We start from the raw sequence: 10,264 nt of genomic DNA, 5'->3' as shown, positions 1-10,264 counted from the left end.
CACTCTCCAAATAGCTCTACGGCTGGAGCTGTGCCAATCCGAAGCCAGGAGCCAGGTACTTCTTCCTGGTCTCCCAGGCGGGTGCAGGGGACCAAGGACTTGGGCCATCTTCTACTGCTTTCCCAGGCCACGGTAGAGAGCTGGACTGGAAGAGGAGCAACTGGGACTAGAACTGGTGCCCATACGGGATGCTGGTGCCGCGGGCGGAGGATTAACCCAGTGCGCCACGGTGCTGGCCCTCAAGGCAATACTTTTAATAAATTCTTTGCACAATTCAATCATCATTGTGGAAAGAAGGAATTAAAATCCTAGTTAAGGAGGCAATTAGTCAGTGTAGGCTTATGAATAGACAGACAACTGCAATAGAACTCTCCTGGAAGAAAACTGTCTGTTATAACTCTAAATTCATTTTAAGAATTAATTGCTGTTGGCTTTGCAGGTTTTTGGTCTTATGAAGGATTCACACTAAAATACGAACATGCTCTCAAGGCATAGTGCATTAGAAAATTCAGAAATTGGATTTGTAACTAACTTGAAGACTGTGTTCAAATAGTGCCCATGGTATATTTCTAGTAATGTGTCTTTCAAATTTGTATTCATCATTTAAAAATTATTTTACTAAGATGACATACTCATTAAATTGGAAAATGATGCAGCTTGGAGAGATAGCTAATATGTTGCATGATAGAATTAATATCTAAGTGATCCTGATTAGCTGGAATGGAGATGGAAGGTCAAATTAAGAAAAAGTTTCTGGGGCTGGTGCTGTGGTATAGCAAGTAAGTCACCCCCTGCAGTGTGGGGAGCAACTGAGACTAGACTAAATTACTGGAATTAGGACTAATTCTATGCATCTGATCTCCCACAATATGGCGCTGAGAGAGAGACCAAACAACATCTACACAGCTGCCTCGCCAATTCGACTGATAAACTGCAGGAGCTGATCCTGCTCCTGATTGGAGGAGAGCAGCGTGCTCAGCGTGTGGGCAGAAGAGCATGGATTGGTGGAAGAGGACTATAAAGGAGGAGAGAAACAACATGCACCAGGAACACCTGAGGAACATCTGAGCAGCCCCCGAGAGAGCTGGCAGGCGGTATGCTGCTCCTCCATGGAAGCGGGGAAAGCGGCGGGGGGGGGGGGGGGGGGGGGGGCGGGGGTGCCGCCCCTCCGTGGAGGCGGGGTGGGGGGGCGGCAGCTAACCCGGGACAGCGTCGTTCCTCCACGAGTGAGGGACTGGCAGCAAACCCGGGGAGGGCCGGGCAAAGAGAACAGCGCAGGGTCCAGTGTCGTTCCTCCACGAATGGGGGAGCGACACTGCAGTGCTGGCATCCCATATGGGCATTGGTTTGCGACCCAGGTGCTCCACTTCAATCCAGCTCCCTGCTAATGCACCTTAGTAAGCAGCAGAACATGACCTGAGTGCTTGGGCCCCTGCACCCACGTGGGAGTCCCAGAAGAAGCCCCTGGCTCCTGGCTTCAGCCTGGCTCAGCCCTGGCTATTTGTGGCCATCTATGGTGTGAGCCAGCAGGTGGAAGATCTCTCTCTTTCTCTGCCTTTCTGAAACTCTGCCTTTCAAATAAGTAAAATTAATCTTTAAGGAAAATAAAGAGAAAATGAAGTTTCCTAACATGAATTATAAAGTGCTATATTTTTTTAGATAGCAGAACAACCACAATTGTGAAAGCTATCTATCATGTGAAAACATTGTAGAAATATTGTTGCCTGGAAATTAAACAAAACAAAACAAACAAACAAACAAACAAAAAAAAACCTGGAGCAGGTCCTGTGGCATAGTGAGTAAAGCTGCCTCCTTCAGTGCCAGCTTCCCATATGGATGCCAGTTCAACTCCAGGCTGCTCCACTTCTGATCCAGCTCTCTGCTATGGCCTGGGAGAGCAGTAGAAGATGGCCCAAGTCCTTGGACCCCGTACCCATGTCGGAGACCCAGAAGAGGCTCCTGGCTCCTGGCTTTGGATTGGACCAGCTCTGTCCATTGCAGCCATTTGGGGAATGGATCAGAGTATACAAGATCTTTCTCTCTCTGCCTCTCTGAAACTCTGCCTTTCAAATAAATAAATCTTAAAATGAAAGCAAAAAAACAAACCACAAAAACCTGATCTCCTCAAACCTGAAATGTAATACAATCACTGCTCCTATCATAGAATAAATGATATTTTCTTTTCTCCATAAAATATTTATGATGGATTGTGTTTAATTTTAATCATATTTTTAAGATTTATTTATTTATTCAAAAGGCAGAGTTACACACACACACACACACACACACACACACACACACAGAGAGAGAGAGAGAGGTCTTCCATCCATTGGTTCACTCTCCAATTGGCTGAAATAGTTGGAGCTGCACCGATCCGAAGCCAGGAGCTAGGCGCTTTTTCTAGGTCTCCCACATGGTTGCTGGGGCCCAAGGAGTTGGGCCATCTTCCACTGCTTTCTCAGGCTATAGCAGAGAGTTGGCTTGGAAGTGGAGCAGCTGGGTCTTGAACCAGCGTCCATATGGGATGCCTGCACTTCAGGCCAGGGCATTAACCTGCTGCACCACAGTGCCAGCCCCAATTTTATCATATTTTGAAAGTGACTGAACAATTGGAGCATATTCAGAGAAGCCTGAGTGGAAGCCACTCATAGTTGCGAGAATGAAATATGTATAAAATGGAAGAGAAAAACTTGTATGGACTGGATTCTTGTAATAGCTGAAAGTTAATCAGGTAGAAGAATTCGGTTTATTCTGAGAAATCACAGAGACAGGCTTAGAAGCATGTGTGTATTAGAGAGAGAGCAGAGATGCTTTGGTTAAAGAGTTATCTGAAAATCATTGTGTTTCTTTAGGAGGAATTCCACCATTTTTATAAGTTCAAGTATTCATTCAGAGATTTGCCAACTGCTTGTCAGAGATATTGTGGTATGTATTCTATGTCTAATGCTTTGTGCTGTTATTAATTTAATTTATACCTTACAGGAGGTCAAGATACAGTGAATAGTGAGACACAAAATAGGGGCTTAGAGTCAGGGAGAAATAGTGCAAGGAGGAGAAATAATCCTTTTTGGGTGTGTGTGGTGGTGTGAGGAGAAATATTATTGATAAGGCAGTAACGGGTTAAACTTTTGCCTATTCAGTTGTTAAGAGTCAGCTTATATGGCTGGTAGGGGTAACAGGAAGAGTTGGGGGCAATGCAGGGTGTCGTATCTTCCAATCTTTTACCCACAACAAAATGCCATATAGGAATTCTTTAAGCTAGGGACTAGAGATATTAAGAGGATTAAAATATATTTCCTTTCCATTGGAGCTCACATTCTAGTAGAGAAAATAGACATATAGACAATTCACAATACAACTTGTAAGAGCTTTTGCAGTAGATGGTAGGTCTATAGTGGATGGAGCCAGTATTATCTGGGGACCTGAAAAGATAGTTTATTTAGTAAAGCAAAACAAGAAAGATCTTCAAGGAGTGAAAGGTACACAGTATTTTTGCACAGTTAATTTTTGTGTCATATCAAAAGCTGGATTATTATTTGAGAAGGAAAAGTGATTCAACTGTACTGCACATTTTGTACAAAAAATAAAATGTTTCCTCTTCTTCTCTTTGAAAATGTGAATTTTGTTTGTTTTTAAGATTTAGAATAAGAAGGAGAGAGAAGATATTATTTAATAATTTAACTGCAAAACCAGATATTTCTTTCCCAGAATTTTCCACATACTAGAGTCTTAAATATTTCTAAAAATTCTCATTCACAACTTTGTTGCAACAAAATGAGCAAAGTAAACTCAAAGTAACAGAGAGGTCTTCCACCATGGTTGATAATGTCTACAGCCTAGAAATGAGAGATTCTATTTGATATAATGCAAAGTTTGAATATGTTTCAATATTTTTCTTCCAATTTCTTTCAATTTAGTGGTTGTATCTATTTATGGGGGAAAATTTCTTTATTCAAATATATTATTATTTTATTATTTGTGGTTTTTTATTTGCTCTCATATATACTGCATCATTTCTTCTATTATAGTAAAAGAATAACTGGTGGCAGCCGGCCATTCTGATTTTAGTGTAATTTAATTTATTGTTTACCATGTACTATATAATAACAAAAATGGGTTAGGATTTTTTGCTCATTTTTATTATACAATTTTATTTAATGCACAAGAAGATGAGAATGCCTTAAGGACTAATTCTGAGGTCAGAATGCTACTTAAGGTGATTGTAATTCTATGAGGCTGATGTATGGACTGCTTCCCATGTTGGAACATTCACTCCTTTTTAATTTTACCTATTATTATTACCGAACACTCGGTCCTATTTATATGGTCACTTTAAAACTTGATCTTATCTATATGATCACTTCAACACTTACTCCTATCCATATAATCTTTATAATATTTAAAGTGCTATTTTTACTACCCAGCTTAAGGGGACTTGGGGTCCCATGGCAAGCTTTTAAACTGTACCATTAGAAGTAAGTCCATAGGAATGTATGCATAACTATACTGCTTTATAGTTACAAACTTCATACATTTCACAGTTATAACTTTAGGATCGTGGTGAGTCTTCTTACCATGCCCGCCCTCCCACCCATACTCCCACCCCCTACCTCTTCCCTCTCTTATTCTCTTATTTTTCATTAAGATCTATTTTCAGTTAACTTTATACACATATGGTTAACTATTAAGTAAAGAGCTAAACAATTAGTATGAAAGAAAAAAAGATAAGCAAAATAAGAAAAGAAGAAAAAAATTATTCCTCAACAGTCAAGACAAGAGCTGTTCAAAGTCATTGCTTCTCAAAGTGTCAATTTCACTTCTACAGTTTGCCTTTTAGGTGCTTTATTAGTTATCACAGTTCAGGGAGAACATGTAGAATTTGTCCTTTTGGGAAACTTATTTCACTAAGTATGATGTTTTCCAGTTTCCTCCATTTTGTTGCAAATGACTGAATTTCATTTTTTTTTAACTGCTGTGCAGTATTCCATGGTGCATATATCCCATAATTTCTTTATCCAGTCTTCAGTTGTTGGGCATTTGTGCTGATTCCATGTCTTTACTATTGTGAATTGAGCTGCAATAAACATGGAGGTACAGATAGCTCTTCATATCCTTATTTCATTTCCCTTGGGTGGATTCCCTGGAATGGGATGGCTGTGTCATCTGGTAGGTCTATATTCAGCCTTCTTTTTTTTTTTTTTTTAAAGATTTATTTATTGGGGCTGGCACTGCGGTGCAGCAGGTTAAAGCCACAGTCTGCAGTGCTGGCATCCCATATGGGTGCCGGTTTCAGTCCTGGCTGCTCCTCTTCTGATCCAGCTCTCTGATATGGCCTGGGAAAGCAGTGGAAGATGGCCCAAGTCCTTGGGCCCCTGCATCCATGTGGGAGACCCAGAAGAAACTTCTGGTTCCTGGCTTCAGATCAGCTCAGTTCTGGCCATTGCAGTCATTTGGGGAGTGAACCAGTGGATGGAAGACCTCTCTCTCTGGCTCTACTTATCTCTGTAACTCTGTCTTTCAAATAAATAAAATATTTCTTTAAAAAAGATTTATTTATTTATTTGAAAGTCAGAGTTACACAGAGAAGAGAGAGAGAGAGAGAGAGAGTGAGAGAGAGAGAGATCTTCCTTTCGATGGTTCACTCCCTAATGTCTGCAGTGGCTGGAGCTGCACCGATCCAAAGCCAGGAGCCAGGAGCTTCCTCTGGGTCTTCCCACATGGGTGCAAGGGTCCAAGGACTTGGGCCATCCTCTACTGCTTTCCTAGGCCATAGCAGAGAGCTGGATCAGAAGTTGAGCAGCTGGGACTCAAACCAGTGCCCATATGGGATGCCAGCACTGCAGGCGGCAGTTTTACCTGCTACGCCACAGTGCTGGCCTCATATATTCAGCCTTCTAAGGTATCTCCATACTGTCTACCATAGTGGCTTTTCCAGCTTACATTCCCACCAATAGTGGATTAGAGTACCTTTTCCCCACATCCTCAATAGCATTCATTTGTTGATTTCCATATGAAGGCCATTCTAATGTGTGTGAGGTGAAACCTCATTGTGGTTTTGATTTGCATTTCTCTGATGGCTAGTGATTCTGAGAATTTTTTTCATGTGTCTGTTGGCCATTTGGATTTCCTCTTTTGAAAAATGCCTCTTTAAGTCTTTTGCCCATTACTTAACTGGCTTGTTTGTTTTGTTGTTGTTGAGTTTCTTGATCTCTTCATATATTCTGGTTATTAATCCTCTATCAGTTGTATAGTTTGCAAATATTTTTTTCCATTAGGTCAGTTGTCTTTTCACTTTGCTGAGTGTTTCTTTTGCAGAGCAGAAACTTCTCAATTTGATGTAATCCCATTGGTCAATTTTGGCTTTGATTGCCTGTGCCTCTGGGGTCTTTTCTAAGAACTATTTGCCTATGCCAGTGCCTTGCAGTTATTCCCCAATGTTCTCTAATAATTTGATGATATTGGGTTGTAGATATAGGTCTTTAATCCATTTTGAGTGGATTTTTGTGTGAGGTGTGAGGTAGGGGTCTTGCTTCTTACTTCTGCATGTGGAGATCCAGTTTTCCCAGCATCATTTGTTGAAGAGACTGTCCTTGCTCCATGGATTGAATTCAGCTCCTTTGTCAAAAATAAATCAGTTGCAGATGCATTGATTGATTTGTGGCATTTCTGTTCTGTTCCATTGGTCTATCCATCTGTTTTTGTACCAGTACCAGACTATTTTGATTATAACTGCCCTGAAGTATTTCTTGAAATCTTGTATTGCGATGCCTTCAGCTTTGTTTTTGTTCTATAAGATTACTTTAGCTATTTGGTGTTTCCTTTATTTCCATATGAATTTCAGCATCTTTTTTTATATCTGAGAAGAATGTCCTTGGTATTTTGATTGATATTGTATTGTATTTGTAAGCTGCTTTAGGTAGTATGGACATTTTGATGATATTGATTCTTCCAATCCATGAACATGGAGGATTTTTCCATTTTTTTGGTATCTTCTTCTATTTATTTCTTTAATGTGTTGTAATTCTCATGGGAGAGATCTTTGACATCCTTGGTTAAATTTATTCCAAGGTATTTGATTTTTTTGGATAGCTATTGTGAATGGGATTGATCTTAGTAGCTCTTTCTCAGCCATAGAACATGCTGCTTTTAAATTGGCAATAAGAGGGGCCGGCACTGTGGGTTAACACCCTGGCCTGAAGTGGTGGCATTCCATAAGGGCGCCAGTTCGAGACCCGGCTGCTTCTCTTCTGATTCAGCTCTCTGCTATAGCCTGGAAAAGCAGTAGAAGATGGCCCAAGTCCTTGGGCCCCTGCACCCATGTGGGAGACCCAGAAGAAGCTCCTGGCTCCTGGCTTCAGATCAGCTCAGCTCTGGCTGTTGCGGCCAAGGGGGGAGTGAACCAGTAGATGGAAGACTGCTCTCTCTCTACGTCTCCTCTCTCTGTGTAACTCTGCCATTCAAATACATAAATAAATCTTAAAAAAAAATTGGCAATAAGAAATCCATGATGATGCCATATTGATTTATTGTTGACAAAAAGAAAGTGTGTTATTGTGTCAATATAGGGAAATTTAGTAAGAGTGAGCTTATCTTAATAGCAGTTCACCCAAAAGACTTGGAGATTTTATTTGTCTGCAATCTCATATGGGCTCATAATGTGATATGGCTATAAAAAAAGTCTATGCTATTTTGAAGATAATAGATGCAATATATAGATGAATAGTTTCCCGAACAACATCAGATCATATCTGACATATATGAAGTACAATGATTTAAGGGGAATATTGACAGAACAAGCTGGATCATTTCTCAACTTATATATGACATAGAATAGAGAGGACTGAGTTTTTCTAGCTAGCAAAAGAGAATTCATGAGGAAGCTAATCAAGTGCTTTAATGGTACTTAATGTCTTGTAGAAGAATGATTAGACTAACAGAGTTGTAGTTTCAGAAAATTAACTGGAGAGAGATGGTTTGGCTCAGCCCCAAGTGTATCTGGTAATTGCAAAGGACTACCTTTTGATATAGTAAATGTCCCTGTGTATGATGGAGATGACGAACTAACATTTCACCACTCCCAGTATTTGTGTCATTTGGCATGTAACTTTTAGCACCTTCCACTGTGGACAGGTTGATCTTTCTGACCCTTTAACTCTTGACTGAACCATGTGAATTGCTTTGACCAATGGGATGTTACAAGAAGTGACACAAGCAGAGATGTGAAGCAGGCTTGCATATTGGGGTTTCTTTTCTCTCCTACTTTTGCCAGCACCATGAGAACATTTTTACGCAAGAGTATTGGCAGGAGGAGCCCCGGCCGGCCGGGGCCGGCGCGCCGCCCCAGCCCCTCCCTCGTCCTCAGGCCGCGAGGGCAGCGCAAGCAATCGAGCGAGCGAGGGGGAGGGCGAGCGAGCAGCGCCGGGAGGAGGCGGCCGGACAGAGCGAGCGTCCGCGCGTGTGGCGTGAGGGGAAGCCGCCCGCCCGCCCCCCGCGCCTTCCCTTCTCTCCCCCTGGCCGCTCCCCGCCACGACCGCGGAGCAGCACCATGTCGGCGCCGGCAGCCAAAGTCAATAAAAAGGAGCTCAACTCCAACCACGACGGGGCCGACGAGACCTCAGAAAAAGAACAAGGAGCAATTGAACATATTGATGAAGTACAAAATGAAACAGACAGACTTAATGAACAAGCCAGTGAGGAGATTTTGAAAGTAGAACAAAAATATAACAAACTCCGCCAACCATTTTTTCAGAAGAGGTCAGAACTGATCGCCAAAATCCCAAATTTTTGGGTAACAACATTTATCAACCATCCACAAGTGTCTGCACTGCTTGGGGAGGAGGATGAAGAGGCGCTGCATTATCTGACCAGAGTGGAAGTGACAGAATTTGAAGATATTTAATCAGGTTACGGAATAGATTTTTATTTTGATGAAAATCCATACTTTGAAAATAAAGTTCTCTCCAAAGAATTTCATCTGAATGAGAGTGGTGATCCATCTTCAAAGTCCACCGAAATCAAATGGAAATCTGGAAAGGATTTGAGGAAACGTTCAAGTCAAACGCAGAACAAAGCCAGCAGGAAGAGACAGCACGAGGAGCCAGAGAACTTCACCTGGTTTACTGACCATTCTGACGCAGGTGCGGATGAGTTAGGAGAGGTCATCAAGGATGATATTTGGCCGAATCCATTACGGTACTACTTGGTTCCTGATATGGATGATGATGAAGGGGAAGGAGAAGAAGATGATGATGAAGAAGAAGAAGAAGGGTTGGAAGACATTGATGAGGAAGGCGACGAGGATGAAGGGGAGGAAGGGGAGGAGGATGAAGGAGAAGATGACTAATAGAAAACACTGATGGATTCCAACTTTTTTTTTTTTTTTTTTTTTTCTCCAGTCCCTGGGAGCAAATTGCTGTCTTCTTTTTATTTTTTTCCCTCTTGTGCTCAGTCTCCCTGTTTTTGAGGTCTCTTTTCTCTACACCATGGTTCTCACCTTATTGTGGGGAAAATACCTGAAGCAGAATACAATGGGAAAAGAATCTCTACCCCTTTCTTTTCCAAATTCATTTTATCCCTCTTGTCTCAACAAAAACTGTATGGAATCAACACCACCGTGCTCTGCGGGGGGGGGGGGGGGGGGGGGAAGGGAAGAAACCCTCCTGCTCCTGCTGGCTCTGCTGGAAGCTGGAGGATGCCAGGCCCCTGTGTACTAGTGCATAGAATTCTAGCTTTTCTCCTCCTTTCTCTGTATATTGGGCTCAGAGATTACACTGTCTCTGTGTGACTACGGACAGTTAGCATTTACCAACATGTATCTGTCTACTTTCTCTTGTTTAAAAAAAGAAAAAAAAACCTTAAAAAAATGGGGTTATAGAAGGTCAGCAAAAGGTGGGTTTGAGATCTTTGGGTGGGTTAAGTGGGCATTTTGACAACATGGCTTCTCCTTTGGCATGTTTAATTGTGATGTTTAACGGACATCCTTGCAGTTGAAGATGACACTTTTAAATAAAATTCTCTCCTAATGATGAAAAAAAAAAGAGTATTGGCAGATGAGATGTATATCAATCAGTTTGAGTCATACTCAAAAATCAGCTGAGGACCAACTAACCTCTAGACATATGAGTTGAGTATAACTAAGCCTAGAATATCCAGAAATGCCCAATCTAAATTGCTGATTCATTTATTTATTATGAGCTAAAGAAATGCTTATATTTTAAGTCACTGTGTTTTGAAGTGCTTTGTTACACAGTATTAATGTATCAAG

At 41.5% G+C, this 10,264-nt stretch overlaps 1 long non-coding RNA gene and 1 pseudogene across 2 annotated transcripts in view; both read left to right on the top strand.

Annotated features, from left to right (window-relative positions):
* Positions 1-956: 956 nt before the first annotated feature.
* LOC138844624 (uncharacterized) overlaps positions 957-10,264 on the top strand; it is a 107,504-nt gene continuing 98,196 nt past the window's right edge. For both annotated transcript variants that reach the window (XR_011380735.1, XR_011380736.1), the window contains exons 1-2: positions 957-1,094; positions 2,853-2,925. This is a non-coding gene — a long non-coding RNA (uncharacterized lncRNA). The remainder of the gene's footprint in view (positions 1,095-2,852; positions 2,926-10,264) is intronic.
* Positions 5,622-9,616, top strand: LOC127483715 (protein SET-like; annotated as a pseudogene).

This window comes from Oryctolagus cuniculus, chromosome 12 (assembly GCF_964237555.1).
Source record: "Oryctolagus cuniculus chromosome 12, mOryCun1.1, whole genome shotgun sequence".
Lineage (NCBI taxonomy): Eukaryota > Metazoa > Chordata > Mammalia > Lagomorpha > Leporidae > Oryctolagus > Oryctolagus cuniculus.
Note: the sequence above shows the minus strand (reverse complement) of the source record. Positions and strands in the feature narration are given on the sequence as shown.